Source organism: Callorhinus ursinus, unplaced genomic scaffold, assembly GCF_003265705.2.
Source record: "Callorhinus ursinus isolate GAN/ISIS: 27379988/994484 unplaced genomic scaffold, GSC_fseal_2.0 scaffold33, whole genome shotgun sequence".
In the NCBI taxonomy this organism is placed as follows: domain Eukaryota; kingdom Metazoa; phylum Chordata; class Mammalia; order Carnivora; family Otariidae; genus Callorhinus; species Callorhinus ursinus.
This window is the reverse complement of record NW_027397095.1, coordinates 6,485,728-6,495,079: the sequence shown is the minus strand read 5'-3', so window position 1 is coordinate 6,495,079 and position 9,352 is coordinate 6,485,728.

Below are 9,352 nucleotides of genomic sequence, written 5' to 3'. Positions count from 1 at the left end.
TCCAAAGATTAAGCACCAAGAAAATCTAGTCTTAGTAGTGAATTGTACCAAATACTCAAGGAAGAAGTGATAGTAATTGTCACAATCTTTTCAAGAAAATAGAAGTAGGAGGAACATTTCCTAATTAAATCTATGAGTCCAGCATTACACTAATATTAAGACCAGATAAACACATTACAAAAAAAGAAAACTATAGTTCAGTATCTCTCACAAGCATAAATGCAAAAATCATCAAGAAAATAGTAGCAAATAATATCCAATGTGTATGAAAAGAATTATAGAGCACAAACAAAAGCTCCCGAGAGCAAACCCAAGCAGATTAATTAGCCTGGCCCCCAGCAAGGGTGGGGCAATTCCAACTCCGGCAAAGACATTTGAGAACCATGGCAACAGTCCCCTCCCACAGAAGATCAGCAAGAACAGCCAGCCAAGACCAAGTTTACTGATCAATGAGAGTAGCAGAAATCCAGCATTAGGGCAATGGCTTTTCCCATGATTCTTTAGTCTTACAAAGTTAATTTTTTTTAATTTTCTTTCTTTTCTTTCTCTTTTTTCTTTCTTTCCCTTTCTTTCCCCCGGTTTCAGGTCTCTTCTGATTTGTTTAGTATATTTTTTTCTGAGGTTGTTTTTACCCTGTTAACATTTTGTTCTCTCATTCATCTATTCTCCCCTGGACAAAATGAAAAGACAGGAAAAATCACCTCAAAAAAAAAAGAACAAGAGGCAGCACTGACTGCCAGGGACCGAATCACTATGGACATTAGTAAGATGTCGGAACTAGAGTTCAGAATGATGATTTTAAAGATACTAGCTGGGCTTGAAAAAAGCATGGAAGATATTAGAGAAACCCTTTCTGGAGAAATAAAAGAACTAAAATCTAACCAAGTGGAAATCAAAAAGACTATTAATGAGGTGCAATCAAAAATGGAGGCTCTCACTGCTAGGATAAATGAGGCAGAAGAGAGAATTAGTGATATAGAAGACCAAATGTTGGAAATAAAGAAGCTGAGAAAAAGAGATAAACAACTACTGGATCACGAGGGCAGAATTCGAGAGATAAGTGATACCATAAGACAAAACAATATTAGAATAATTGAGATCCCAGAAGAAGAAGAAAGAGAGAGAGGGGCAGAAGGTATATTGTAGCAAATTATAGCAGAGAACTTCCCTAATGTGGGGAAGGAAACAGGCATCAAAATCCAGGAGGCAGAGAACCCCTCCCAAAATCAAAATTAGGTCAACACCTCGACATCTAATAGTAAAACTCACGAGTCTCAGAGATAAAGAGAAAATCGTGAAAGCAGCTCGGGATAAGAGATCTGTAACCTACAATGGTAGAAATATTCCATTGGCAACAGACCTATCCACAGAGACCTGGCAGGCCAGAAAGGACTGGCATGATATATTCAGAGCACTAAATGAAAAAAAATATGCAGCCGAGAATAATATATCCAGATATACTGACATTGATAATAGAAAGAGAGATAAAAAGCTTCCAGGACAAACAAAAACTAAAGGAATTTGCAAACATGAAATCAGCCCTACCAGAAATATTGAAAGGGGTCCTCTAAGCAAAGAGAGAGCTTAAAAGTAACATAGACCAGAAAGGAAAACAGACAATATACAGTAACAGTCATGTTACAGGCAATACAATGGCACTAAATTCATATCTTTCAATAGTCACCCTGAATATAAATAGGCTAAATGCCCCAATCAAAAGACACAGGGTATCAGACTGGATTAAAAAAAAAAGACACATTGATATGCTATCTGCAAGAACCTCATTTTAGACTCAAGGCACCCCCAGATTGAAAGTGAGGGGGTGGAAAACACTGTACCATGCTAATGAACACCAAAAGACAGCTGGGGTGGCAATCCTTATATCAGACAAATTAGATTTTAAACCAAAGACTATAAAAAGAGATGAGGAAGGACACTAGATCCTACTTAAAGGGTCTATCCAACAACAAGATCTAACAATTGTAAATGCCTATGCCCTTAACATGAGAGCAGCCAATTATATAAGCCAATTAATAACAAAAGCAATGAAACACATTGACAACAATACAATAATAGTGGAGGATTTTAACACCCCTCACTGAAATGGACAGATCATCTAAGCAAAAGATCAAAAGGAAATAGACTTTAAATGACACACTGGACCAAATGGACTTCACAGATATATTCAGAACATTCCATCCCAAAGCAACAGAATACATATTCTTCTCTAGTGCCCATGGAACATTCTCCAGAATTGATCACATCCTAGGTCACAAATCATGTCTCAACCAGGACCAAAAGTTTGGGATCATTCCCTGCATATTTGCAGACCAAAATGCTTTGAAACTAGAACTCAATCACAAGAGGAAAGTCAGAAAGAACTCAAATGCATGGAGGCTAAAGAGCATCCTACTAAAGAATGAATGGGTTAACCAGGAAATTAAAGAAGAATTAAAAAAATTCATGGAAACCAATGAAAATGAAAACACAACTGTTCAAAATCTTTGGGATGCAGGACAGGCAGTCCTAAGAGGAAATTACATAGCAATACAAGCCTTTCTCAAGAAACAAGAAAGGTCTCAAATATACAACCTAACCCTACACCTAAAGGAGCTGGAGAGAAAAAGCAAATAAAGCCTAAACCCAGTAGGAGAAGAGAAATAATAAAGATCAGAGCAGAAATCAATGAAATTGAAACCAAAAGAACAGAACAGATCAACAAAACTAGGAACTGGTTCTTTGAAAGAATTAATAAGATTGGTAAACCCCTGGCCAGACTTATCAAAAAGAAAAGAGAAACGACCCAAATAAATAAAATCATGAATGAAAGAGGAGCGATCACAACTAACACCAAAGAAAAACAATTATAAGAACATATTATGAGCCACAAATGGCAGCAAATTAGATAATCTGGAAGAAATGGATGCATTCCTAGAGATGTATCAACTACCAAAACTGAACCAGGAAGAAATAGAAAACCTGAACAGATCTATAGCCACTAAGGAAATTGAAGCAGTCATCAAAAATCTGCCAACAAACGAAAACCCAGGGCCAGATGGCTTCCCAGGGGAATTCTACCAAACATTTCAAGAAGAATTAATACCTATACTTCTGAAACTGCTCCAAAAAATAGAAATGGAAGGAAAACTTCCAAACTCGTTTTATGAGGCCACCATTACCTTGATCCCAAAACCAGACAAAGACCCCATCAAAAAGGAGAATACAGGCCAATAACCATTATGAATATGGATGCAAAAATTCTCACCAAAATAGTAGCCAATAGGATCCAACAGTACATTAAAAGAATTATTCACCACGACCAACTGGGATTTATTCCTGGGCTGCAAGGTTGGTTCAACATCTGCAAATCAATCAATGTGATATATTAACAAAAGAAAGAACAAGAACTATATGACCCTCTCAATAGATGCAGAAAAAGCATTTGACAAAGTATAGCATCCTTTCTTGATCAAAACTCTTCAGAGTATAGGGATGGAGGATACATACCTCAATATCATAAAAGCCATCTATAAAAAGCCCACAGCAAATATCATTCTCAATGGGGAAAAACTGAGAGCTTTCCCCCCACGTTCAGGAACACGACAGGGATGTCCACTATCACCACTGCTATTCAACATAATATTAGAAGTCATAGCCACAACAATCAGACTACAAAAAGAAATAAAAGACATCCAAATTGGCAAGGAAGAAGTCAAACTCTCACTCTTTGGAGATGATATGATACTTTATGTGGAAAACTCAAACGACTCCACCCCAAAACTGCTAGAACTCATACAGGAATTCAGTAAAGTGGCAGGATATAAAATGAATGCACAGAAATCAGTGGCATTCCTATACACAAACAAGACAGAAGAAAGAGAAATTAAGGAGTTGATCCCATTTACAATTGCATCCAAAACCATAAGATACCTAGGCATAAATCTAACCCAAGATGCAAAGAATCTGTACTCAGAAATACTGAGTACATGAGTATAAAATACTCATGAAAGAATTTGAGGAAGACACAAAGAAATGGAAAAACGTTCCATGCTCATGGATTAGAAGAACAAATATTGTGAAGATGTCAATGCTACCTAGAGCAATCTACACATTGAATGCAATTCTTATCAAAATACCATCAACTTTTTTTCAAACAAATGGAGGAAATAACCCTAAAATTTGTATGGAATCAGAAAAGATCTTGAATAGCCAGAGGAATGTTGAAAAAGAAAACCAAAGCTGGTGGCATCACAATTTCGGACTTCCAGCTCTATTACAAAGCTGTCATCATCAAGACAGTATGGTACTGGCACAAAAACAGACACATAAATCAATGGAACAGAATAAAGAGCCCAGAAATGGACCCTCAACTCTATGGTCAACTCATCTTTGACAAAGCAGGAAAGAATGTCCAATGGAAAAAAGACAGTCTCTTCAACAAATGGTGTTGGGAAAATTGGACAGCCACATGCAGACGAATGAAACTGGACCATTTCCTTACACCACACACAAAAATAGACTCAAAATGGTTGAAAGACCTAAATGTGAGACAGGAATCCATCAAAATCCTAAAGGAGAACACAGGCAGCAACCTCTTCGACCTCAGCCGCAGCAACTTCTTCCTAAAAAGACTGCCAAAGGCAAGGGAAGCAAAGGCCAAAATGAACTATTGGGACTTTGTCAAAATAAAAAGCTTTTACACAGCAAAAGAAACAGTCAAGAAAACCAAAAGACAACCGACAGAATGGTAGAATTTATTTGCGAATGACATATCAGATAAAGGGCTAGTATCCAAAATCTATAAAGAACTTATCAAACTCAACACCCAAAGAACAAGTAATCTAATCAAGAAATGCGCAGAAGTCACTAACAGACATTTTTCCAAAGAAGACATCCAAATGGCCAACAGACATATGAAAAAGTGCTCAATATTGCTTGGCATCAGGGAAATCCAAATCCAAACCTTAATGAGATACCACCTCACAACAGTCAGAATGACTAAAATTAACAAGTCAGGAAACGACAGATGTTGGTGGGAATGCGGAGAAAGGGGAACCCTCCTACACTGTTGGTGGGAATGCAAGCTGGTGCAGCCACTCTGGAGAACAGTATGGAGTGGAAAAAGTATTTCAACTTTTCCTCAAAACGTTGAAAATAGAGCTACCATATGACCCAGGAATTGCACTACTGTGTATTTACTCCAAAGATACAAATGTAGGGATCCAAAGGGGTATATGCACCCCAATGTTTATAGCAGCAATGTCCACAATAGCCAAAGTGTGGAAAGAGCCCAGATGTCCATCGATAGATGAATAGATAAAGAAGAGGTGATATATATATATATATATATATATATATATATATATATATATATATATATATAATGGAATATTATGCAGCCATGAAAAGGAATGTAATCTTGCCATTTGCAACGCCATGGGTTGAACTGGAGGGTATTATGCTGAGCGAAATAAGTCAATCAGAGAAAGACATGTATCATATGATCTCACTGATATGAGGAATTCTAAATCTCAGGAAACAATCTGAGTGTGGCTAGAGTGGTGGTGTGTGGGAGGCATGGGTTGGCTGGGTGATAGACATCGGGGAGGGTATGTGCTATGGGGAGCACCGTGAATTGTGTAAGACTGTTGAATCGCAGACCTGTACCTCTGAAACAAATACTACATTATATGTTAAAAAAAATAAGAAGAAGATAGCAGGAAGGGAAAAATGAAGGGGGGAAATCATTGGGGGAGATGAACCATGAGACACTATGGACTCTGAGAAACAAACTGAGGGTTCTAGAGGGGAAGGGTGTGGGGGGATGGGTTAACCTGGTGATGGGTATTAAAGAGGGCATGTACTGAATGTAGCACTGGGTATTAAATGCAAACAATGAATCATGGAACACTGCATTAAAAACTAATGATGTAATGTATGGCGATTAACATAACATAATAAAAAAAATTCATTCCAGCCAAAATAAAAAAACTAAATCTAAATGAATTGAGTTTTGTGTGTGTTTATGAACTGGAAGATGCTATATTATTAATATGTCCCATCTTCCCAACTTTATCATTAGATTAGACACAACTCCAATCAAAAGCATAAGGCTCTTTTGTAGATTTTAAGAAACTAATTCTAAAGATTATATGGAAAGGAAAACACCTAGAATATCCAGCATAATATTGAAAAAGAAAACAGTTGGAGGACTCTCACTATCCAATTTCAAGGTTCCATATAAACCTACAGTAATGAAAATAATTTGGTATTAGTACAATAATAACTACATAGGTTAGTGGAACAATATAGAAATTCCAGAAATGAACCCACACAAATATAACCAACTGATCTTTGAAAATGGAGCAGAGCTAATTTAATGAGAAAGAATAGTCCTTCCAACTAATGTCACCAGAACAATTAGATGTTCATAAGCAAAAACAAAAATAAATCTGACAAAGACCTTACATATTTCAGCATAATTAATTCAAAAGGAATCACAGACCTAAATTTAAAATGTGAAACTATAAAATATATAGAAGAAAACATAGGAAAAATATTGGTGACCTTGGATTTAGTAATGACTTTTTAGTGTAACACCAAAAACAAGATTAGTCAAAGAAAACAAAATAATTTAGACTTTATTAAAACTAAAAAAAAAAAAAATCTGTTCTTCTGAAGACACAAGAGTGAAAAGACAAGCTACAAACTGAGGGAACATATTTGCAAAACACTTATCTGTTATAGGGCTTCTTTCCAATATATGCAACTCAAAAATAACAGAACAAACAACCCATAATGGACAAAAGTATAAAAAACACTTCATGAAAGAATTATTCAGATGGAGAATAATCATAAACATATGATGATCAGCATCATTTGTAATTAGAGTACTGTGAATTAAAATGAGTTATCTCTATATATCAATTAGAAAAGTACAAATAACTAACAATGTCAATTGCTAATGAGGATACAGACCAACAGGAACTCTAAATCATTGATGATAAAAGTGCAAAATGGTACAGCCACTTTGGAATACAGCTGGCAGTTTCTTACACAGACAAACATAGATAAACACAGTTTTTTCTATAAATAAACATGTCATAAACATGAATTTATGAACCAGCAATCATGCTCCTAGGGATTTATACAAATGACTTCAAAACATCCACACAGAAAGCTGCAGGCTGAATGATAATGTTTACAGGAGCTTTAGTCATAATTGCCAAAAGTTTGAAGTAACCAAAATACTGTTCAATAGTGAAAGAAAAAACAACATTGGTACATTTATAAAATAAAATATTATTCCATGATGAAAATGAATGTTACCAAGTCATGAAAAGCCATAGATGAATCTTAAATGCATATTGCTAAGTGAAAAAAGCCAGTCAGTATGGGTCGCATACTGTATTTATATAACATTCCAGAAAATGAAAAATAAAACATAGCAACAGTAAAAAGATTGATGATTTTTAGGGCTTTGGGAGAAAAGGGGAGGGTTGACTAGTTAAAGCAAATAGAAATTTTCAGGGCAGTGAAACTAATCTTTCTGATACTAAAAGTGTAGATACATGACACTGTGCATTGATGAAAACCCATGGAAATTTATAGTACATGAGTGACCCTAAATGAATATAAACTTTAAAAAAAATCACTTAGGAGATTAAGGGACCTCAGGATAGATCACATTATGTAACAAAACAATCTCACTGTATCAAAAATGTATACAAAATGCATGAAACAGACACACTCTAGAGGGTGAGGGATAAAGTTTCTAACCTAAATAGTTTTGGAAATGAGTGGAGATTAAAGGCAAAAGACTCTGTATATAAGCACTGGACTATAGTGAATTAAGTTATTTTCCTCAGGGGTGGAGGTAAACAATTCTGACTCCACTATAAACATATGCTGAAATTGAACAATTAAATAAACATATAGTGCAAGGAGGGAGTCAGGTTTCTCACTGTTGGACTGGGAGGTTATAGGTAAGAAAGGGCAGGAAGGTAACATGATCAATGTGTTCATAAATTAGAGTTTGAAACATCAATATAAACTCAATTTAGCTTAATATAGGTACAAATGATTTCTTATAAAAATACTTATAGATAACTACGTACATGGGTTAGTATACATACGCATATTTCCATGCTTTGTAGCTGAGAGGGATAGAAATAATGCCACCCCAATAGCAAAGTGCACATCTAGCTACCAGATCTTGATTTCTATTACTATATTCTCTAATCAAAAAAAGTCAGGACATGTTGAAGAAAAACCTTAAGTTAGGACTATGGAAGAAAGTATAAAAAAGAACCTGTAGTGCCAAAAAGTACAAAAGTGCTAAAAATATGACTCACAACAAATTATTAAATGAGGCAACTGAAAGTGAATTCACCGTGGCCAAAGCTGTCTAGAAATGTGAGCAACAGAGTAAGTAAAGTTGTATGAAATAATAATCTAATGTTGAAAATAAATACCTTCAAATTCATGTTTATATTAATGAATGGTTGCAAGAATAAATAAATTAGGAAGAAGAGACAGATAACCCATGCAGAAAAATTTCCAAATAATTCATTTAGATATTCCACTTCCAGTGAAGTGGAGCATGTCTCTCCATACCTTACCTAAAGTTATGCTTTGCATAACGACTTCTTTCCAAAGAATACAGCACAAAAAAGGAGGAAAAGTAACTTTACAGTGGATGAAACTAACAAATATTTCCTCAGCAGAGTAATCATGGTTAATATCAGTGATAAGTGATGTTGACAGAGTGTACCCTTGATATCATGTGAGGGAAATGGCAATTTATCTCTGTGGTATTCCTCCAAAACATCATAAATCCCAATCTAACCATGAGAAAAATATCAGACATCTTAAACTTTATATTTTCTATAAAGGTAGACATCCTACAATATCAATATTCCTCAAAATTACCAATGCTATCAAAAACAAGAAATGTCTAAGAAACTCACTGTCAAGAGAAACTTAAAGCAACATGATGACTAAATATAAAGCATTATCTTGGATGGGATATTGAAGCAGAAAATGACATTAAGTAAAAACTAAGTAAATCTAAATAAATTGTGGTCTTTTAGTTATAATAATGCATCAATATTGGTCCCTTCATTGTAGCAAATATACCACAATAGGGTAAGTTGTTAATAATAGGGGAAAGTAGGTGTGTGGGAAATGGGAGCTCTTGTACTAACTTCAAATTACTTTGTAAATCTAAAACTACTCTAAAGTAAAAAGAATATCAGAAAATATACCTGAAAACATTCAAAATTTGGTGAAAAATATCATTATGCAGCAAATTTAAAACATACAAATAAAATAAAATCTAAGAACATCATAG